At 46.5% G+C, this 23,833-nt stretch overlaps 1 long non-coding RNA gene across 2 annotated transcripts; it reads left to right on the top strand.

Moving 5' to 3' along the window:
• Positions 1–370: 370 nt before the first annotated feature.
• On the top strand, positions 371–13,607 carry LOC308219337. Of its 2 annotated transcripts, none has more exons than XR_013956480.1 (3): positions 371–3,563; positions 3,852–4,818; positions 6,615–13,607. It is a non-coding gene; the product is annotated as an uncharacterized lncRNA (long non-coding RNA). The 2 variants fall into 2 exon arrangements; XR_013956481.1 differs by lacking the exon at positions 6,615–13,607 and having other exon boundaries at positions 371–3,104; positions 3,366–3,563; positions 3,852–3,987.
• Positions 13,608–23,833: the final 10,226 nt, after the last annotated feature.

Raw genomic sequence — 23,833 nt, forward strand, 5'->3', positions numbered from 1 at the left:
CGGCAAAGGGGGAGGATGGGAACCAGGTTTGGGATCAGGGGTGGACAAAGCTTGCGTGTAGTGCGTAAAAGAGAAAGGAGAGGCTGCGGAGTCGCTGAGCGGGCGCGGCGGGTTGTGTCGTCCAGGGCCCTGAAGGACATGGCGTAGCGGGCGGTTGTTTCTCGGTGCCCGCTGGTCTGGGTAGGGTGGTGCAGTTCCATGTCTGGAGTGAGGCAAAGGCAGGAGTCCGTTTAGGAGCTCACCCCTTTTGTGAGCCGGAGGGGAACCCGTGAGCGCGCGGCAGCGGGGCCCTGCGTCGGGCAGGCCTCGGCAGCGCGGGAGCGGCGCCCGCTGAGGTGGGTCTGAGGGGGGAGCGGTGGGTGGCTGCTGGGCACGGCTGTGAGGGCAGGTGGCTGCGGAGCTGTGCGGGGATGGTGCTGGTTGTGGAGGGGAGGCTGCTGTGTGCGGTGTAGGGAGCAGGGGCGGCTCCGGTGGCTGTCGGGGTTGTGTCCCTTGCGCCCTGTAGGGACAGGGGCTGGAGCTACCGAAGTATTCGGGCGTAGACTGTGGTTTACAGAGCGGCGCTGAAGCCTTGGTCTGGCCTTGGTGGGGAGGCCCTCGGCAGGGAGCGGACTGGGACGTGTTCTTATCGCACAGCAGGGAATACAGCATGTGCTTGTTAGTTTGGGGCTCTTTTAAGGGTTGTGGCTAATGTCTGCTAACTATTGATGGTGTTTGGGTGTCAGAGAAACGTGGCTTAATGTGACCAGTAGGAGGAGCTTTGCTCCCTCCTAAAGGCAGCTGTCCTCAGTGCGTATATTTAGAATTAGATATAAGGAAGAACCTCTTTCCCTGTGAGGGTGCTGAGGCGCTGGCACAGGGTGCCCAGAGAAGCTGTGGCTGCCCTGTCCCTGGCAGTGTTCAAGGCCAGGTTGGACACAGGGGCTTGGAGCAAGCTGCTCTAGTGGAAGGTGTCCCTGCTTGTGGCAGGGGGTTGGAGCTGGATGAGCTTTAAGGACCCTTCCAACCCAAACCGCTCTGTGATTCCATAGAGACATAAATCAGCCTTGAAAAAGCTGAGAGAATGGATGTGATATTGTAAGACCTGTCAGCATGGTATGGGAGCAGCCAAGCTAACTTGCTTCCCTGTTTTCTTATGTATGCTTGTTGTCTAGTGTAGGCATGGCTTAGCTAGCTGACTAGATGCTCTCTGAGTTTCAGCATACCCTCTGGCTGGCATCTAGGAGGCAGGACAGGTTTTGAGCAGCGGGTTGTAGACTCCTTGTGCTGAACACCGTCCCGGTGCCAGTTTCTGTCAGGGAAGGGGGGATGATCTGCTCACCAAGTGGGAGATTTAAGTAATCTCTGTTAGGCTTAAGGGGACTGGAGTTCCCTGAAATAACATGTGGAAGATATCCCCTTTGTAAGGGAGGACACTCAAAGTATTGCATGTTTTATGAAATAACCCTTTCTAGTTACAGCTGATTCCTGTGCAATAAAGTACTTTATTAATTCAAGAAGATACTCCACTGAAAGGAGATGTGATGAGTTTTACAGGCTCGCTGGAAGTCTTGGCTAAAGTCTAATAGTGGTATAGTTCAGGAAAAATAGGGTTCCAAGGTTTTTATTTCATACTTTGGCTCCTCCTGGAGGTAAGTACAATGCATTTGCTCAGGACATAGCCTCCCAGTAACTACAGAGATGCAGTAGTCTTGTATGTCCCCGGATGCACTTGAATGGTGGAGGAGTGATGTTACGAGATATTCTGTGATGCAGTTACTTCACCTGAATCTTGCAGCCTTTCAAGATATGTTGGTGTTACAGCACTGTGTGCCGTTCTTATGTCTGTTTCAGTCCACATTGCTGTAACTTTCAGTAATGGTTGCATACACCCGAAAGAGTTCTGAATTGCAAGCACAGCTTCTGTTTCTTTTCTACTCTGCTGCTTCTCTATGCAGACACTTTTAGGTTACATGTGCACGCTGCGGACTTTAACCCTATGCTTGTATCTTGTAGCTGATACCAAGTAATGATGGTGGACTAACTGGGGGGAAGCTTGGTTGTCTCTTCTATAACTGGCAGAAAAGGTGTGAAATCTGCCTGCTTTCCTAATGACAGTTTGCTTTGTTATTTAAACTGGTTGGGAAGCAACTGGTTTCACCTCTGTTGGTTCCTCTCTCTTCTCATTTGTGTCAGTGCTGCTGCTCAGGGGAGGAGACAAGAATGCATTCTGCTTTCCAGATAATCTGTTTCATTGTTTATACCATGTTCCTTTGAGGATGTCTCAGCTGAAAGTTGCTACAGCATGTTGAAATGCAGAAAGAAAGAATTAACTTCAGAAAAGACCCAAAGTAATGCTTGTTGCAGGAGACAAAATAGGTTTGTGTACATGCTCACTTTTATCAGTTTGGGGTATCTGATACTTGTCAGTGTATCTTACTGATCACGACTTGTCAAGAGATGTCAGTGATGAAACCTGTATTATATGTCTCGAACTTGGATGCTTTGTTCACCTGAAGTGCTAATGTCTGAGACTGCTCTGCCACAACAGGCCTTACTTCCAAAATCCACAGGAAGCTTGCAGTGTCTTGCAGAAACAAGCGTTATTCAGCATTTCTTAAGACAGAAGGTGATGATAGAATTGAAAGTCTTTGGCATTTCTTAAGTACATGGGTATGCTGTGGTTTAGTACTGTTAACAAAAACTTATTCTGGCATTCTACACTGCAGAAAGCATGGGTTGTCTTTGCTGCTGCCGTGATTTTGGTCACAGTGGACTGAGGTAAGGAACCACCCAGGGTCTTGGAAACCAGGATAAGCGTTTGGAAGATGCTGCTGGAGGGAATCACAGAATGGTTGAGGTTTGGAAGATGCAGATGAGGATAGTAGGAATGTGTGATGGCTTTGATGGGAGGAGAAATTGCTTACTCTTTTAAGTTCATACATTAAAAACCTGGGTTCGTGTCTCAGCTTTCATTCTCACAGGGTCTTGCTCTTCATGAAAACTTCAAGGGTTTGAATTCTCTAAATTGAACCTTCTGGGGATAATACACCAAAACCACACAGTCTGCATGAGAAACACACATGAGATTGTGTGTACAAAGATGTGAGAACACAGCTTTTAAGGTGTGTGATGGTCTGCTGTCAGGGTCTCAACATCCATGTGAGTGCAAAGTGGGGGACTGGAGGGATGTTGGGGTTGTCTCAGTTCTTGCACATCAGTTGTCAGGCCTGATGTGTGAGGATTAGCTGGATAAAAAGATACTCAGGTGCACTCACAGAGTGGAATATGGTTTCTAAGGGTGATTGATATGATCTATACTAGTTTTGGCACTTAAGTTTTGTTTTAAATCCCATGTTCTTAATCCTCCCATCTGTGAATTGTAGTTGTCCACAGTCCCCCTCGAAGAGGGAGGAGAGCCGAAGTGTCGCTTGCCAGCTGCTTACTCCGAAGCCTGTGGGGGCATGCTGTAAACTCCTTCATGTTAAAGGCACTGCTCAGAGTCTGGAGGCTGAAGGAACTGCTGTGGAGGGTTTTTGTTCGCAGTTGTCTCCCAAAGAGCTGGCAGAGCTGCAAGGTGAAAGGTGAGACTTCAACTGGGTGGAACAGGTGGATACTTCTGTATCGTGTTACTGCTTCCAGGTATCTTAAACACTTGTGTTGTCTATCTTGAACAGGGAGCACTTGGAAAAGCACAGGTAAGAGTGGAGGACTTGTGTGCCGTTTTCAAGTGTTCTCAATGGAATTGTGGGAAGGCAGCTGTTAAACCAGTTTCTGGAAGAACCTTGTATTCCTGCATGGCCAAACTGAATTGTAAAGCTTCTCTGAAAGTAATTCTAGTGGCTAACTGTAAAGTGTTCACTTTTTTTCAGCACAAGAAGAGTGCTCCAAGAGCAGTCAAGAACCTCTTCAGATAGCATGGACATGTTCTTCAAGTGAAACATGGGAGGAGTTTGATAGCAGTAAAGGGTGTGCAGGCTGCTGCACATCCCTGGTTCATAAGAACTGGTATCCAGAAGAACTCCAGTAGAGAGAAGAACTCCATTTCTTCCGCAACTTTTAACTCCCTAGAGTTTAAATGAGAGCTCATCTCACACTGAAATAGGAAATCACTTTTACTGTAGATATTAGAGAAGGTAATTGGAACAGGGCTAGTCAGAGCACTGGAGAGCCTTGGAAAAAGGGCAGGTAGTTGAAGAGCCTCTAATTGTGGTGAGGCACATGAGCAGTGGGGGAAACCTTTGACCAGAGGACACGCAAAAGCTGAGGATGTTCCTGCAGCGAGTTCTTAGCTACATACAGATATATCTCTTCAGATGAGGTGGCCCAAGATAAACACTGAAGGCTGTAGGGTGTAGGCAGGTCACATTTGTCTTGAGAGCATACACGCACGCCTTGAACAGCTTCAGGTTTCGTCAGATACAAGCGTTTACTGCTTTAAAAAACAGCAGCTCTGCAGGGGTTGGGCAGACCAAGCAAAGCCATGTGCCTGATGGCAGTGCTGCTCTGAAGATGAGCCGTCCCGAAGCATGGGCTGCGAGACACAGGTGCACAAATGAGTCTGATGGGCTTCAGGCTGAGGATAAACACTTCGGTTGCATGTGTTCCAGCTTTAATACACGCAAGGGGTGCACCTGAGCACTTCCTCGTGGAGCAAGGAAACGCACGGACTGTGCTGGTTCGGATGTACGTTGTGTGTGCACTGCCCTCTGCAGCCCGGACGTCGCTAAAACCGGGTACTGCACAAGGCGGGAAGGGGTGTTGCAGCGGGTTCAGGCTCTGCGTGCCCCTCGCTCCGTTGGCACTAATCCTGGAAAGGTCTGGTTTTGTTGTGCAATGGTGAGTCTGAGTTGGTAACTGACACTGTTCAACGCACATGGCATTTGCAGACAAGTAGCCTGTGAGGTGACAAATGCTCAAGCACAGTATGAGGTGCTTCTCCCTAAGGAAAAGGGGGAAAGGCAGCAGGGAATTGTTTTAACCGGTCTCATAAGCTACTGAACCTGAAAGCCAGCTGAAAATGTGGAAAGCACACACTATGGGAAATGGATGCTGTAAGAAAGACAATGCAAGCCTTCAGTTGTGGCAGTCTTCCAACACTGTTCTTGTCTTATTCTTGTGAGGTTTGTAAGAGAATTCTGTTGACATAGGGAGAGTGTTACAGCCTTAAGTAGAGGTAAAAATTCCACAACTGGAATTCTAGATTATGCACCATTAGTAATTAAGAAAGTCCTGCAACTGAATTGATAGTGGTGGAGTCCCTGAGGGTGTGCGGTGATGTTCTTGTATTCTGCATCTGTATGAATGCGGTGCTGCAAAATTGCACGTTGCTTCCTATATGATTCAGCTTAAAATACAGGCTTTGGCAGCATGAGTAGCTAAACATCAGTTTTCAGTCAGCATTCCTTAATGCACACAAACCATTTCCTTTCAGGTCAGTAGTGCTGGGAAAAGCACACAGATCTGGGGAGAGCAGCATTGGATCGTGTCTCCTGTGCCAGGATTCCATGGGTTTGCTCCTCTCCCTTGCCTTGAACTGTGCGGTTTATCCAAACTTTCAGCTTCTCTATGTGTTATCACCAGTTTGTTCTTTTCCACCATGAGATTACTTTTGGTTTTGTGCCATTTCTGTTCAAGTGTCTCTTCCTGGAAAACTGGGAATGACAGTAAGCATCCTGAGTTCCTGGCCAAGTTTCCACTCACGTGGTTTCACTTGCCTCGTTCTGTCAAGTTATTTACAGGTAGTGTCTGAAGGATGTAATCTGGTGGACTGCTAGGAAGCAGGTAACCGTTCTGTCCTGGCCCCGGTCCACCTAGGTCAGCTTTACACAAGCCTGCTTCCTCACCAAGGATTCAGTGTCGTGCAGCCCTTGGTTTGCTGTTGCATGATTTTATGAGTGTGTTGTGCTGCTTTTGTAAGGATTTAAAACTAGAACATTAGGATCGATCCCTTGACCTACTGAGCTGTGTGACCCAGTACCTCTTCTGAACCTTGCTCTTCAGCATGCACAAGATCGAGGGCTCTCCATATGAGGATGTGTTTTTCAGGTCTGAACAGCTGTGATAATCCTGCAATATAGGAGAGGTTTTTCAAAGCCATAAAAGCATGAAGCTGACTATTACACTTTCTCAACGCGGAGCACAATACTGAGGTTCTGGATTCATGCATATCAGAGCTGGTTTGTATCTGACGGAGCCTTTTTGGGCATGCATTCCCTGGAGGTGTATTAGCTGAGCTCTCAGAAAATACGCTTGTATGGTGCAGATGCTGTGGTGCCACTGCTGGTTTACGGAGTGACCTTTTGTGCCACAGTACACTATTCCATTTCATGCCAATGCTATCCGGAGTGGCACAGTGAGCTATCAGTGTCTCTGGGTGTTCATGCACGCTCCCTGCTCTGTGTGTGCTTTTCTGTGGCTCGGGGTGGAAGCAGAGGAGGTTTGTGAGCTGGTTTAGAGCATCTTCAGCACGGCACTGAAAGTGCACAGTGGAAGTCAGAAGTTCTTGGGCTTGTTGCTGAAGCCTCTGGCTCATTAAATTGTGCATCTAAGGCTGTGGTTCATTTGCAGGGAGGAGCAGCAGGGTGTCCCTTGTGTGTATGGATGCTTTTATTAACCATGTTTTTCTGCTTTAGGTCTCGTGACTGGCCAGGCAGCAGCCTCCTGAGGAACCCTGATGTCTGTAAGCTGCACTGGTGGTTGCTAGATGTAGTCCAGACAAATCCCAGTGGGATAAGAGAGCTGGAGTAAGACATGGAGCAGTTTTTCCCTAAATCTGAGGGGTTTTGACTGTTAGAGAGTACCAGTACAATCCCTATGATGGAACTGATTCCTTACACTTAGGGATTTATATGTTACTCCTGCACACACAGCCAAAGATCCCTTTTGTAGTTAATGGCAAAGTAGATCTGTAAAAAGAATTAGGTACTGAAGTGTTTCACGTGTGACAGATGAAAAGCATAATCTCAGTTTTCCATACCAACATATTTCCAGTGCTCCTGATAGAAGCGAGGGCACTTCTCTACCATGAACTCTTGCAATGCAAACATGATTTACTGCCTTCATTCTGATAATGGTGAACGTTGTCCTCTGATGAGGGCAATGTGGTGGCAGCTGTTTCAGAGTTGACGTGCAGTGGTTTCACTGTATTCTCCAGCCAGTGTCAGCTAAAATAGTAATTGCATCCCCTAAGAGTTAAATTATTGCTGTTGTTACCCTATCTGGGAAAACAAAGAGAGACAGATGCAGTCCTCATGTGAATTGATTGTCAGGAGGGTGTTGCACAGCCAAGTGGGTAGTGCATCTCCCCAGGGATGAAGAGCAGTCATCCCTGCTTGTATCAGTGGAGTCCATTCAGCCTTCAGCAGATCGCTGCCCCTGAAAGCTCCTCTCACCTCCAGGGTAGGTTATGATTGGAGTAACCACTGTCCCAGTGCTACCTCCTGGATACAAGTGGGAGAGGAAAGACAGTCTATTTTAGTAGGTCCAATGAAAATACATGAATTTGCTTAATCCTCATCATACATAATTAAGCATTTATGGCAGGGGGGTTGCAACTAGATGATCTTGCGGTCGTTTCCAACCCTAACTATTCTATGATTCTATGATACATATGATAATAATGTATAATATTTTAAGTATATTTATAAATACATAGCTAGAAGTATAGGCATACATGTACATGAAATATGTAAGTACTTTTATATACATTTTGCATACATATATTGAAAATGTATATACATAAAATGAATATGTATATACATATTCACCAGTGTGTGCATACATATGTACATTGGTGAATATGTATTAATAATTACCAATTTATACAATACAAATAAGTCAGGGGAATCACAGAAAAACAGAGGAGCTTCTTGTTGCCAACAGGCTCCTGGGATCAAGATGCTGTTCTCTCTTTAGAGAGCTCCAACATGACACTCTGGTCCCCAGCAAATACAGTTGGTGTGAATCATCTTGTTTAGTTACAGTTTCCAATCATGTCTGTCTTTCAAACTCTCATCCTTGAGAAGGTTGTTTGGCTGTGGATTAACCTTGTCATGAGCACAGGGGCATGTGATGTGCTTGGCCATGGAAGCAGGTACGTGCAGGGTCTCACAGGTTCCTGTCAACACTGAAGCATTGTAGCTCTCCAGGACAACGAACGTTGTTGCCATTCATTTGGAGTGGCATTGAGCCTCATTCACATGGGTTTGATGGTATCTCAGATATCCCAGCTTCTCACTGTAGTCAGTTCTCTGTTATCTAAAGGTCAATTTAGGTACAAATCATGGCAGCCAAAGGTCTGGTTTGGGATATGTCTGCTTTCCAGTAATACACTCTCTGGTACGGGTGAATCTGCCTCTTGGGAACAGTTGGTTTACAAGTCCCAAAGGAAAGGTGCACCATGGACTTTTCCCTATGCTATGGTGGTGCTTTCGGTGCACAACCTCCAGGTAATTGTCATCTGGGTGGAATGCAAAGGGATGGCTACCCCAGCTTTCCTTGTATTTACTGCTCAGCAGTCAGGGACATTGTATTGCTCGTGTCCGCCACAAACAAATAGCACTTGGTTTTGGTCATTGTGTTGGTTGTAGCTAGAACAGGTGTTAAGGGAGGGTTCGTGCCAACACACAGGTTATCCAGGTGTCTCCCTGTCACCCATACATAGTACATGCTCAACGTTCCTTCTGTAGGTTATGCCCTGATGGGTGTGAGAAGCCTTAAGGTAATTCCCTGTTTGTTCAGCTGTGTGGCGCTGCTGGTTCTGATGGCTGTAGAATCCCATCTATTGCATCCCACCATTGTAAAGAATCAAAACGAAAGCTCGGAGCAAAGCAAGGAGCTCTCCTTTCCTGCTTGTCTATTGAGGTGTCATGAGCTGCTGGTGCAGGGGTCTGATCAGATGCTGCCCTCCATGCACCCCCTACCCTGGGCAGGGGACAACAGCACCCTAAGGTGGAGGGGTTGAGAGGACAGCAGTGTCAAGGGGTGCCATCTCCCTTTGTCACTTTATGTCCCCATGGCTTCTGTCCCCCTTCCTGAAACTCATTTCCATTCTTGTCTGTAAACAACTGCTCCATATAGCCCTTTAGCACAAGCAGTCTACATTGAGGGGGCCTGGATGTGTCTTGACATGCCATCAGATGAATGTTTTCCAGGTTGTTATATAGCTTGTGACAAAGGAGACGTTAACATGGGCAATGTCCAAGTAGTGTCTTTGGGGGTTGTGTGTGACCTCTAAGTTTGACAAAGCACCTTATGTGACTTGGTCTTCTCTTCAGTGGCACCAGGATCAGGCTGCCATGCCCCCATCATGGTAATCTTGCATTAGGGTTTTGCAATTCTCTCCTAAATCAGAAGGCCTTGATGAACTCATGGTGTGAAGGTGGCTCCACATTTCTTCTGAGGGTCCTTTAGACCTGGAAAGAACAGGTTTGACCCATTGCCATTTTAGTAGTAGATGTTGCAGCCCCAGAGAATCCGTATGTATTCTGTGTTTCTTGTAATCATGGTATCACAGAAAGCTTCACATTTAAGTCCAAGATGTAACATGGCTTTGTGTTATTTCATTAGAAAACAGTAAAATCATGAAAGAAACCCTGCTTTCCAAATGTTAGAGTGTTAGATTTGCATTTGATTTTAACTAAAATGAATGCATGTGCTTATACAGGCAATGTTCAGGCAGGGTTTGTGGGTTTCCAGCCCATCTGTTTTGCCTACAGAGCAGTAAAGAGAACACAGATCATGTTAGTAGCCATAAATCCTCTCTGCATCTTCTCCCCCATTGCAGACTGTCCTAGGGATGTGGCTGTAAGGGGAGCAGGTTCCCCCCCTGCATAACCCCTGCACCTTGTAACGCTCATGGGCAGAGAGGGGGTCTCAGTCCCTCTGTCCCCCATCTTCTCACCTCCTACGTCACGTCTCTAAAACCTTCAGTGTAGCCAAATACTACACAGTGCTGCAAAAAGCATGTCAGAGGTGCTGATCTCTGCTGGCTTTGAAATGAGGGAGGCTGCTCTAGCTGCTTGTCCACTGTACCCGTGGGTCGCTACCAGCAGAGGGGGGCTGTAAACCCGTTTATATACTGCTGTGATGTTTGAACACTTCACAGGTTGAATGTCAAGCTTCCTTTATTCCCTAATCCACCATTTATCTTAGGTTAGGAGTTAGAAGAAATTAAGTATTTAACAGAGATTTTCATTTGAGCTTTTCCTCGCTGTTTCTTTGACATTATTCTTCCAGATGAGAACAACCATGGTAATTAACTTTAGGAAGACAGGTTTGAGTTAATGTTGCCGTTGATTAGGAACTGCTTCAGTCTAGGACCAAGATACATGAGATAAATAACTGTGGATAAGTTGTCAGTGTTCCAGCATTAGGGATTGAAACATAAGATTCCATTAATAATGGAATGCATCTCGCCCAGCTTCGGATACCTTAATGGGTGCCCAGACTGTGCCTAGGCTTTCCTTACACTCTGTGGAGAGGACTGCACATATCCCAGGGCTGATTTAAATCCTAATTTAGGAACCTATGGTTACAGAACAAGCTCGCATGAGCCCAATAAACATTGGTGCACGTATAATTACTCTCATGTAGTCCCACTACGTGTGACAGTTAATGAATAGATGGTTCGTTAGGTGAGTGACTATTATGTAGGAGTGGGCTCAATTCTTGTGCTTGTGTTATAGGGAAGCTAATCCGTCCCTTGAGATGTCTATTGCTTTCTGTTGACTACAGAGGGAGCAGAGGTTAGACTAGCTCAAAGCAAGAGCCGAACCCTGCACATCTAGCTGAGATACAGCTCACCCTCTGTGCCTACGGGCTGGTGTTACCACTGTTGTGTAATACTCTGCCTCATCTTTAAAGGTGTCCATAGACTGAATAGGTTTTATGGATCTGATTTCATATCCAATGGTATAAAGTGTGACAGTTACTTATGTAATTAGCAAATAGCCATTAACTTTTCTGAAATCAGTGGAATTCCATGGGGGACCAATTGTACGTGTATAAGTAGGTCAGGCTGTTGTTGACTGGAGATCTGTTTGGGAGCTGTAAATAATAAAAGGCAGTAGTAAGTGATGATGGAAAATTTATCATGTTCTAATATACAGTGATTTATATTCCCTATTATCATAGAATCACAGAATGGTTTGTGTTGGAAGGGACCTTGAAGCTCGTCCAGTTCCAACCCCTTACCATGGGCAGGGACACCTTCCACTAGAGCAGGTTGCTCCAAGCCCTGTCCAACCTGGCCTTGAACACTGCCAGGGATGGGGCAGCCACAGCTTCAGTGAGGAGCAGATAACCTCTAGCTTTCCCTTCCGCAAAGCACAGGCAATACCAAACGCTCATCAGTAGCATTTGCACCCTCCTCTTTGGCAGGAATCAAGCCTTTGGAAGTAGATTCCAAAACCACAGTGCAAGGAGGGTGTTCGATGTATTTGAGCCCAGAGAAATGCCACGGGAACGATTAAGGGATTAGAGAAACAGGGTCAGGAGGATAAGACAAAGTTACTGCAGGCAGGGGGGTGTATTCATGACACCAGCATATGCTGTGGCTTCTGGAACCATTCCCAGTCTACACCTGATTGTACAGATTGTACAGGATTTATGTGTTCCCAGCACCAGTGCTCTGCTTGAGGTTAATAACATGGAAGACCTTGTGTGTGATCCCTTGCTGTAATGACCTGTTAGTGTACGTATGGGCTTTCAAGCTATGGAAATAACCCATGATTTATGGAATAGCCTCTTCCTGTTTGCAATGATATGGTGAAATATTGAGTCATCTCTAACCCTTCGGTATTCCTTGTGCAGGCTCTTTGTTGTTTGCTATCTGTCCCATAGGATTTGGATTGATGATACCAGGCAACAGATTTTACTTGAGCTTATACTCAGTTTTATCAGCTTTGGACGAATTACTGCCCTCTCCTAGGGAAAAGGTTTGAGCTACATCACTGCTGATTTGAATCGTAGTAAGTTGCTTAAAAATGAGCTTTTAGTTTGTTTTGAACTAATGAATTCTTGATTTTAGGAATCAATTGCTTGCATTTACTGCATGCCAAAGCATCTAACTGTCCTTCCATAGTGTAATGAGTCCAGGGGCCCAAGAAGTTCTGGATTCAGCTGGAAAGTAGATAGTGCAGTGTTCCACCTGGTTGTATTTCAGTGCCTTTTGGAGAGAGCCCCTAACACCACTGACACCTCAGCAGCAGGACATCTGACCCTTGGAGTAGGTGTCTGAACACATAACATAAATGCTCTTGTCAGGTTGGCAGAGTTGGGTGTTTTATCCTTCAGAACATAGCGGAGGTTAGGCAGAGCAGGCTGGATGGTTTGTGTCATTCACGGTGGCTTAGTTTAGTTTAACTTTGACTCTAAAAGCAACGTCTTGGCTGAAGAGCTGCATTTCAGTGGCTACATAGTGCTGGGTACACTGACATACAGCTGGAGACTGCAGAGCTATGTTGTTGTTAACTCCTTTCTGCCAGTGAGACATTCCTGTTCATCACTTGGACACTGTTATCAGTCACTTATAGATCTTGCCTATCCCTGGCCCCAGCTGATACAGTGATACTCCTGCATAGCCTATATGCCAGTTGTATAACCATCGTGCTTCCTAGAATCTGTTCCACAGAGAAAGAGGAAAGAAGATGGAAGAAGCCAAGTGACATCAGTGGAATAAAAGAGCCAGCAGTTTTCCAGGTTTGAAATGCCTTTGGATAGTGACAATTTGCTGTTGCTTTGTCAAGGCACAGGATTTAGCAAAGGAAAATACGGATGTGATGTGGTGGTTTTTCCCGTGGAATATTTTAATGGATGTCTTCAGCTTTCCCAGTGGGATCTTACTTTGTTAGAGCAGAGATTGGTCACCACGCACTTGATCTGGATGAACCTTCTGCCAAAATCAACATGGGAGGAATTGACAGGATGGACTTTAGTAACAGGGACATTGTGCCATGTGTGAGGAGAACACACATGCAGAGAAGAGACCACTTCTCTTTCAAAAAGCAGCTTCTTATCAGCAAAACATGCTCTGCTGTTTCCTGCAGATGTCTTGTCTCTGCCTTGCAGCAGTGCTGAGAAGGTGCTTCAGCTTGTGAGAAGCCAGTGGAAAGAGAGTTACAATAGTAACAACGTCTATGCACATGCTATTTAAACTCCAGTCATTCTGAGTAGAACTAAGACAAGCACCAAAACCAGCTGGGGCTGCAGTGATAAGAAGTCTTTGCAGTTATTAGAGGGTCTGTTCTACTGCATCAATACACGCTGCAGCTTCTATGACGAAGGAAGGAAGCACATGATGGTCCAACAGCACACTGAAGTATCACGCACTGTTCTGCTGACTGGTCATGGGTGGCTTGGGGCAGATGTGTCAGTCTTCATAGAATCATAGAACAGTTAGGGTTGGAAAGCACCATAAGATCATCTACTTCCAACCCCCCTGCCATGGGTAGGGACACCCCACACTAAACCATGTCACCCAAGGCCTCATCCAACCTGGCCTGGAACACCGCCAAGGATGGAGCATTCACAACCTCCCTGGGCAACCCATTCCAGTGCCTCACCACCCTCTCAGTAAAGAATTTCTTCCTTATATCCAATCTAAACTTCCCCTGTTTCAGTTTGAACCCGTTACCCCTTGTCCTGTCACTACAGTCCCTGATGAAGAGTCCATCCCCAGCATCCTTGTAGGCCCCCTTCAGATACTGGAAGGCTGCTCTGAGGTCTCCACGCAGCCTTCTCTTCTCCAAGCTGAACAGCCCCAACTTTCTCAGCCTGTCTCCATACGGGAGGTGCTCCAGTCCCATGATCATCCTTGTGGCCTTCTCTGGACTTGTTCCAACAGCTCCATGTCCTTTTGATGATGAGGACACCAGAACTGCACACAATGCTCCAAGTGAGGTCTCCCGAGAGCAGAGTAGAGGGGCAGGATCACCTCCTTCGACCTGCTGCTCACGCTCCTCTTGATGCAGCCCAGGATACGGTTGCTTTCTGGGCTGCGAGCGCACACTGAAGCCGGCTCATGTTCATTTTCTCATCGACCAACACCCCCAAGTCCTTCTCTGCAGGGCTGCTCTGAATCTCTTCTCTGCCCAACCTGTAGCTGTGCCTGGGATTGCTCCAACCCAGGTGTAGGACCTTGCACTTGGCATGGTTAAACTTCATCAGGTTGGCATCAGCCCACCTCACAAGCGTGTCGAGGTCCCTCTGGATGGCATCCCTTCCCTCCAGCGTATCAACCGAACCACACAGCTTGGTGTCATCGGCAAACTTGCTGAGGGCGCACTCAATCCCACTGTCCATGTCACCGACAAAGATGTTGAACAAGACCGGTCCCAACACCGATCTTCCAGACAAATCAGCACTGCAAAACCTGAGTGTATGAAAAATGCCACTTATTTACATTCACACAGATCAATCTTTGGCAGCAGAGATGAAAACAGTGCACAGAGCAATTGTATCTTTCTGAACACGAGTAGTGAAAATTCTAAGAACTGACTTATAGTAATGATGCCACTTCTCTCATCCTTCTTCTCCTTACTCTCCCCTGAAGCACTACAACCAAACTGGTAGTGCACCATGTCTTTCCAAGCCTGAATACTCACACAGCAGAACATGGGAGGCTTTTAAAAGGCCCCTTGGTAACTGGCACAAGCAAACTTTGTTTAGCTATGACTGGAATGTCCTCTTATAAACTGCCAAGCAGCCTTGTGTTTTTGAGGTCAAAAGCTAACAAGATGAGCTGTGAGTTCTTATTATTTCTGTTCCTTCGCAGTGAAAATCTGGAGTGCTTTGCAAATGCTGAGAACATGACAGTGATTGACAAGGGAAGATGGGATGTGAAGGAGATACTGTGCTGAGGAAGTTTTAGTGAGTCTTATAAACCAAAATGGGTATCAGTGCAGATCTTGTATTTGTCATCTCTGTGACTTTAAGGAAAGAGACCCTCGAGATCCTAAGCTGCTTGAGTGCTTTCCTTTAGCCTTTTCTCAATGAAAGGACGGTCAGTATGTGTGCAGTGCATGTGCGAGGCTGCTTCCATCAGTTTTATTGTTGGATCCATGCAATAGTGCATCTCCAGGCTTACAGGTTTGGTTCCGGTTAGGTGTGGGCACTACAGAGTTCCTATGAGTTTTATAACAGCTGGTAGCTGATACCTGACCTGACCTGAGTGACGATGGCACAGAGAGAGCAGTAGCTGTAATCACATTGCGTGTAAGTGTGAAATTTGACTAACACCACTTTTAAAGACATTTTAACCAGCAGCAAAAGCTGGACCTGCACCTTGGTTAGTGAGTTATGGTCTGTCTGCTCCAATACTGAGGACCCTAATGCTGGATTAGAAAGTTGTGATTGTTCAGCCTGGACATGAGAAGCTGCGTGGAGACCTCAGAGCAGCTTCCAGTATCTGAAGGGGGCTACAAGGATGCTGGGGAGGGACTCTTCATCAGGGACTGTAGCGATAGGACAAGGGGTAACGGGTTCAAACTTAAACAGGGGAAGTTTAGATTGGATCTAAGGAAGAAGTTCTCTACTGTGAGGGTGCTGAGGCGCTGGCACAGGGTGCCCGGAGAAGCTGTGGCTGCCCCATCCCTGGCAGTGTTGAAGGCCAGGTTGGACAGGGCTTGGAGCAAGCTGCTCTAGTGGAAGGTGTCCCTGCCCGTGGCAGGGGTTGGAGCTGGCTGAGCTTTAAGGTCCCTTCCCACACAAACCACTCTGTGATTCTATGATTTATTGTGGTGTTAAGCCACAGCCAGAGAGGAGGGTGAGCTCTATCTTTCACAGTCTCTATAAATGGAAAGCACCCTGTCACTGGCACGTTCTTCTCAGTGAAAAAGCCAGTGCTATTTGAAAACTGCTGTTGGAGATGATTCAACCTTCATCTGTCTACATGGTAAAGCTTCCAAATACTCCGTGCTACTGCACAGGGATGGCAAAGTACAACACAGAACTGCTAACATGCATTTGAAGAAGATGTAGCACAGGCATTTTTATAACTGAACTTTGCTGAGCTGAGCACAGGTACAGTTCTGTCTGCTTGGATCCCTGAACTGGCCTAAGACCAAAATATACACTTAATATTCAACAGCCACCTATGCCCAGTAAAGAAAGGCCCTCCGGTGACATGTTAACTATGTCAATAATGTATTGGCTAAATAGTAGCTGGGGGTTTCTGGTTAAAAGACAACCAGAGCTCCATGAAATCCTAAGGTAAGGTTAAAATAAAAGAAGTACTTCTTTCATTATCTGGTTACCTGCCATGTGAACTTGGTAATACTGGGAACTGGATAATCTGAATTGGTGAACTTGTGACTGGGTAGTTTAAATTTGCTCATTTATTGACTGAACTGAAACCGCAGCCTAAACTATATAACATATAGAGCATTGCTTTGTCTTTAATCAGTTTGGTGAGACTGTAAGGAAACTAGGGAAGTAATGTGCTTTGAGAGACTCATGTTTGTGCATTCACCCCTTCTATGGAACCCACACATGGGACACAAGATGTGTTTATCTCATCACACCACAACCTGGATCACAAGCTGTGAAGGCACACAGAAGCTCTGCTGTGAAATCACCTCTTGAGCCTGTCTCCAAAGGGACTGCGTGCATCCCTTACATTACCCATTCCTGATAACAGTGACTGTGGTAGATTGCTATCTTGCACCACTGGCGATGTGGCTGTCCATAAAGATGAGTTATGGGCTTGCTGGCATGCCTTCATTTACCCACATAAGTCAACACGAGACACAAAAGTGCCAGATATCTTCCCCTATAATGAATACCCACAGGCAGTTTGAAACAGGACAAAGCAGGCGATCACACAGAGCATCTCCCTAGCTGCTGCAGGACCAAAGAGCTGCCTCCTTCTCAGCCTGCAGGAGCAGTACCTGTTCCTGGAACATGGTATATAATAAAGCACATAGGGGGGTGGTGTGGCACCAGGGAAGAAGGATGCCTCTGTCTGTGTTGAATGCTGCAGCCATGGCTGGATCCGTGGGAAGGGGGTGAGATGCTTTTCATTGATGCAGTGAAGCACAATGAGTTGTGAACCATCCTCAGAGTAGGATGGGACAGAGAGAAGTATCTGAAAGAAAGAACCTGCCCTACAAGGAGTTAATTTAGAAACCCTCTGTTTCTGTTCTGCCTCACTTGAAGTGTTCTGTCTCTTAGTTTTAAGCATTCCTTTATGTTTGACCAGAATCTGGTTTCTGAAGTTGAGAGCTTTGTGTTTTGGGACATTGGTTTCAAGGGAAAGCTGGAGGTAGGTGCACCGCAAAGCTCTGCTGACTTTACCAGAGTGCTAATTTCATTATATACATTTATTGCCTTCAAAATGAGGAGGTGTCTGCCTGCAGGTATCTTGCATAATGTGAATTCCTTACTTAACTGCTGAAAACAGTGTTCCCTGCCCTATCCTTACAGTATTGATTTGCACACTCACAAAGTGAGAGTAGGTTGCCCACCACAGTGATCTGAACATCAGCCCATTGCTAAACATTGGCCTGGAAGCATCAGGTTGCTCTCCTGATCACTCACATTTACACCCAAGCTGAGTACAGAGGTAGAGAGCAATAAAAGGGCATGGCAAAGGAGAAAGGCTCATAAAGCACCTCAGCAGAGCTAGCGGGCTGTAGTAACCAGTCTGATTTGTGCCGTTTAAATGCTCTTGTCTTGGCACAGTTTGCAGCACGAGGCCCGTTATAACAGATGCACAACTTGAACAAAGTGTATTTGCTGCTCCTTTACTTACATATGTGCTAGTGTGTTGTTTTTGCAGTGTTATACATAGTGCAAGTGAAACAAAGAGGACCCGTGTTCTTCCTTATTCCTGCAATGGAAGCAGTAAGCAGGGAAAGAGCAAAAGCAGAAACAAGAACTTCTGTTAACAGGAAGAAACAGCAGATAAAGTCTAAAAAGGGTTTATTTGAACAACCTTAGTATGTGCCTGCTTAGTGCTGGCTCTGCTGCAGCTCACCAGCTAACCAGTATGACTGTATTCTGGTTATCTGCTGTATTAACTTGCTGATGGATAATATGAATCTGCTAATTTATTGACTTAACTGAAATTGCAGCCTGAATCATACAAAATATAGAATATATATATCATATCTATGATATATATCTTATATGATGCATATATATATATGGATTATTGGGTCAGGTTTACTATGGGGCTAGATTCTAGCTCCTTTCACTGTCCTTATTAGACACAGAAATCAAAGACTTTCACCCTTTGCCTAAGCATGCTTACAATTACACCAAGCTACCCAAACATGTTCTTGTCTCGTATAAACCCAACTCAAAGCAAGAATTGACCATGACCGGGCCAGTAACCTGTCCCAATTCCTGCCTCAGTCGGCACATCTCCAAATGGGGATTCTCACGCTATATCCCAACGCACCAGCTGCTCCCAATGTGAAGGGAACAGTTTGTTAATTCATTACAGCTTGTTTGTGATGAACAGTATTCCCTGGAAGTACTTTTTGGACAAACAGTGCTGCAGAAACCGGGCTATTAGGCAGCTGTACCTCCATACAGCATGCAGATAGACTGGAGCTGGAGTCTCTTCCCTACTAACAGCTCAGGCAAATGGATTGTGAAAGCACTTGGGAATTAGCCCAGGATTGCATGATGGTCTTGAAGAAGAACACTGTGAGTACTTCTCTGAATAGGTCAGCCAGAGAACTGATTTACTGCTGTGGAATAAGAATATGATTACACTCCAGCGTTCCTGGGGCTCCGCTGGGAAGGTGAGGGCTTTAGGCATCACCAGTACATGAAGAAATCACTGTGCTTTTATCCCTTTGCCTTGTAGAGTGGCTGTCAGGCACAGATCTGCTGTAGGGCCCCTCTTTCAAACCCATATTCTCCGTGCCCTCCAATGTGCCACTGTTGTACTGATGTGATGAGCAGGACCCACTCAGGCCATGGACGAAGGAAGCGCTAGTTCATCTGGCCCTCAGGCAGGGTCTGCAGTGGTGCCATGGCTTCACGTGTCCCATCACACCCGGACACCTTCCACCTCCTCAGACCCTTTGCAGCACTGCCACAGTAGCTTTCCTCTTCTTATATTGAAGTAATTACCCTGCTACAACCAAAATAGGATGCTTTTCCCAAGAACTGTGGCTGGTGGCATGTGTATGCAGCTATGAAGCTTTGGGAATCCTCTGGAGAGGGATGCTGGCAGAGCACTCCAGCTTGGAAGTCCTCAAGAGCAGCATAAAAGCTGCATAATCATGTCCTTCTGCTTGCTCTGGCTCTGTATGAGATGAAGCTATGTGTAATATGCCTGACATGAAATGGAATAAACCGATCACTTGGTCTCTCTTTAATCTTCTTACAAGATACAAAATAGGCTTAAGTCAAAAACTGTTCCTTACTACAAAGGGTTGAGGGGGGTGGTTGCTCGCTTGGCTGAGCAGGTTTGTGCCTCCTTACTCAATATCCATAAGGATCTCTGGGAGACAATTACAATCATAGCAGGAGGAAGAGTCAGGCTGCAGTTAAACCATGCAGCCCACCCACGGCAACAGGAAAATCCTGTTTGAAGAATCAGGGAAGAGGCTGTTCTGGATAGCAAGAGGTGATGTGCTGATAGTGCTGCAGTGTACAGTTACTCAGTGTGCCTGGCCTCAGAGTCCGGCCCAATGTGGTTTGATATTTACATTATCTTATACAGGAGGGCTGTGCAGGGTGGAATGGGGAGAGATGAGTTGTGTTCGGAGGGAGATGCTGAGCAGCGCAAGCATCTCCCTCATGGCAATGGGAAAATAGAGGGGTTCTGCTTTGCCTCTACTCGGAGTCCCATGAGTGTCAACATTGCTGGAACACAGTGGTGTTAAGCGTTAAAACACCATCCTGAGACCAAATTTGCCCTTCTCAGGGGAAATGCTGGAAACCTGTAGCAATCCAGTACACACACAAAGACTTTTCACCACAGTATGAGGCTCTCAAGCTTGTTAGTGTAAGCTGAACCCCTAAAATTGGCACTTCCAGGAAAGTGAAAAAGACTTTTAGCCAATAATCACAACATTGCATCCCAGAAAATGCCTTGAGGGAAAGCATCAAATTCAATTAATGGAGCTTCTCTCTAACCTAAGTGAAGAGCTAGAAAGAAAGAACACCACCCACCTTATCTACTGGCTTCAGGGAAAACCGCCTTGCATCTCATTCATACAATCACAGAGTGGTTTGGGTTAGAAGGGACCTTAAAGCTCATCCAGTTCCAACCCCCTGCCATGAGCAGGGACACCTTCCACTAGAGCAGGTTGCTCCAAGCCCCTGTGTCCAACCTGGCCTTGAACACTGCCAGGGATGGGGCAGCCACAGCTTCTCTGGGCACCCTGTGCCAGCGCCTCAGCAGCCTCACAGGGAAGAACTTCTGCCTAAGAGCTCATCTCAGTCTCCCCTCTGGCAGGTTAAAGCCATTCCCCTTGTCCTGTCCCTACAGGCCCTTGTCAAACCATTTTCTGATGGACCACATTCTTGTACGGGTAAGAAAATACTTGGAGAGGAAAAAAGCACTCACAATGTCCCCTTTGGCAGGGCTTTTGCCTCCCATAACAGTCCCATAAGCAAAGCAGCTGAAACTTCTACAGGGCTAGTGCAAAACTGGTTGTGTAACTGTACTCAGAGAATACTTATCAGTGATTCAGTGGCAGAACAGTACAATGCACCTGCAGGGAGGGCTTCCTCTCAGGCTGCTTCATAAAGACGTGAAGGAACAGCTTCTCCTTTCCTGTGTTCCCTTTGCCTTCCTCTGCAGTTGATATTGCAGTGTTAGAGCAAGGATCAGATGCTTCTCTGCCAGTCAGATGCTGGATCACTGTCAGGAGTTGTGCAGGCTGAAAACTCCTTATGTACATCACTTCCAGCATCTCTAGTGGGTTAATGTAAGGTGGTTGACTTTAATACCGTCATTAAGAAGTAGCATCTGGTGGCTTTGGTCTTTAGAACTAACAAATTAAAGACCAGCCACTGTCAGGTCCTTCAATCTGGAGCAGATAAAAGGTTATTTGTAAGCCTTAGGAAAATAACAAGGAGAGGAGTGGATCTGTCAGGTAGAAACAGCAATCAGAGTTCTTCCTATGATAGGCTAACGACTCATCAATAAGCAAAAGCTATAGGTATCAGATCCCTGCACTGACAAAAATCAGTGTAATTTGTGTCTCGTGGTGCAGTCTCATTAACAAAGGAGCTGAAATTCCAACAGGGTCCGCACAAATCTTGTTTCATAGATTTCCAACCCAAAAGGGTGGCTACATGGGTCTATCCTCATTTGTTCAATCCTTTCATTAACAACGCAGATGATGGGATAGAAAGTACACGGATGAAATATGCTGACCCAGCAAAACTGTGAAGGTCACAGTTACAATAGAATCACAGAATGGTTTGGGTTGGAAGGAACCTTAAGATCACTCAGTTCCAACCTGCCTGCTATGGGCAGGGATGCCGCAAACCAGACCTGCAGGCTGAGATGGGGCAGGGGAGGCAGGAGGGGCTGTAACGCGTGTGGCAGCTCCCAGCACAGCGATCTGGCAGCTCCAGCAGATGCAGCTGACGACCAGAGAAGATAAATGACATGTAGGTGCTGAAGGACTTCTTTATTTTTACATGGGTTACATACCCTACAGTGTGCTTCTTACCAGTCTGCCCTGTAATGTAGCACAAAGGTCAGTCCATGACTTCAGCAGAGGCCAGGATAGCTGTAGTCACATTAAACACAACCTCAATACTATTTAACTACATGGAATTTACTCACAAAGTTCTTGGGTGATAGACTTGCTAAAGGTGGAAGAGAACTTGGCTCACCCAAACACTGCTGCAGACTCCCTTCTATTCCATATTCATTGGCATCTATCCCATATTTATCGACATCCATTCCATATTCATTGAAAATACTTGCAAAAGGGGATGTTGTTCTTGCAGAAGGAAGAGTTGAACTCCCAGATCTCAACAGCAAAAGGGTGGTTGGGAGTGGGATAGACTAAATACTGGACCAATAGTTTACATAGACAGGAAAAGTCAAGAGTGAGAAGGGGTTATGACATGTACAGAGGGAATCCTCTTGAATTTGTGTGTAGGAATCATAGAATCCCAGACTGGTTTGGGTTGGAAGGGACCTTAAAGCTCATCCAGTTCCAAAACCCTGCCATGGGCAGGGACACCTTCCACTAGAGCAGGTTGCTCCAAGCCTCATCCAACCTGGCCTTAAGCACTGCCAGGGATGGAGCATTTACCACTTCTTTGGGCAGCCTGTGCCGGGGCTTCACCACCCTCACAGTAGAGAAGAAGTATTTTAGTAGTCACACAGTTCAACATGAAGTTAACAACAGTTTCAGCACCATGCATAAACAGAGCCTAAATGTTGTGAGTCCTTCACTTACGGTTACCCAGTGACCCATGCCAACATCAGCTGCTGCCCAGAGGTAGGGACATCCAGGCAAATCCAAAGCACCAGGGGATGTTTTCCAGGTTAATTCCATGGTGCTGTGTGACTGCATGCTTTATCAGTCAGAAAGCCAGCTGCCTCCTTGGTGGCTGCACTGCAGTGAAGGACAACTGGTGGAGTGTGATGTGACGTGATAGGAGTGGGTTTTGCTCAGTGAAGAGTCTCTCTGTTATCCCTGTGAAAAGCAGTTGTCAGAGAGGCTGCTGGTGTTGCCTCTCTAAAAAAGAACAGGGTTCTGAAACAAAACGTTGAAAACACAGCCTACCTCAGTAAACCTGCCTTTAACTCTCTAGGTAAGAGTTGCAGCTCATCATGGCTGCTTTCCTTTGAGCTGCCAGCCTGCTGGTAGGGAAGGCACAGAGAGCAGGCCAGCAGGAATGTGAATTATTTATGTTCCTGCTGAGAGCATGAGTCTTGTCTCTAGAGCCTGGCTGGACATGGAGCTGTTGGAGCAAGTCCAGAGGCGGCCACAAGGATGATCAGGGGACTGGAGCACCTCCCATATGGAGACAGGCTGAGAAAGTTGGGGCTGTTCAGCCTGGAGAAGAGAAGGCTGCGTGGAGACCTCATAGCAGCCTTCCAGTATCTGAAGGGGGCCTATAAAGATGGGAGAGGGACTCTTCATTAGGGACTGTAGTGATAGGACAAGGGGTAACGGGTTAAAACTTAAACAGGGAAGGTTTAGACTGGATATAAGGAAGAAGTTCTTCCCTATGAAGGTGCTGAGGCACTGGCACAGGGTGCCCAGAGAAGCTGTGGCTGCCCCATCCCTGGCAGTGTTCAAGGCCAGGTTGGACACAGGGGCTTGGAGCAACCTGCTCTTGTGGAAGGTGTCCCTGCCCGTGGCAGGGGGTTGGAACTGGATGAGCTTTAAGGCCCTTTCCAACCCAAGCTGTTCAATGAATGCATGATTCTATGATTGAATGGCTCTGCAGAGACAGTTTCTGTAGCAACCCAGAACCTTGCTCAGGCACAGGTGACACAGAAGAGTAACAGATACCTGCTGGGGAGCTGAAGATAACACTCAAGTGCCAGAGTAAAACATATCTGGGTTTTGAGTCCTCCAGTCTCCCAAGGCCCACAGAGATGTCACTTCAGAAGGTGAGCTGGTGGCATGTTAACTCAGGTACCTGTAACAATCTCGCTGTGACAACACAGGGGTTTGAAGGATTACAGAAGCCTTCATGGGAACTCAGCAAGTCTTTAGCACCAGGAACACCAGCTGCTGCAGTCAGCCCAGCTAGTCACAGTCAGTACAAACAAAGATGTGGTTCCCTACTGTCACATCTTTGGGTGTTGTATCTACAGACCAAATGATTTGATCATGTTGTCCAAAATACTGAAGAGATCTGGTTTTATGCCGCAGTATTTGGTGTAGATTGACAAAGGCAGGAATATATA

The sequence above is a fragment of the Psittacula echo genome (assembly GCF_963264785.1).
Source record: "Psittacula echo genome assembly, chromosome: 3".
NCBI classification, from domain to species: Eukaryota; Metazoa; Chordata; class Aves; order Psittaciformes; family Psittacidae; genus Psittacula; species Psittacula echo.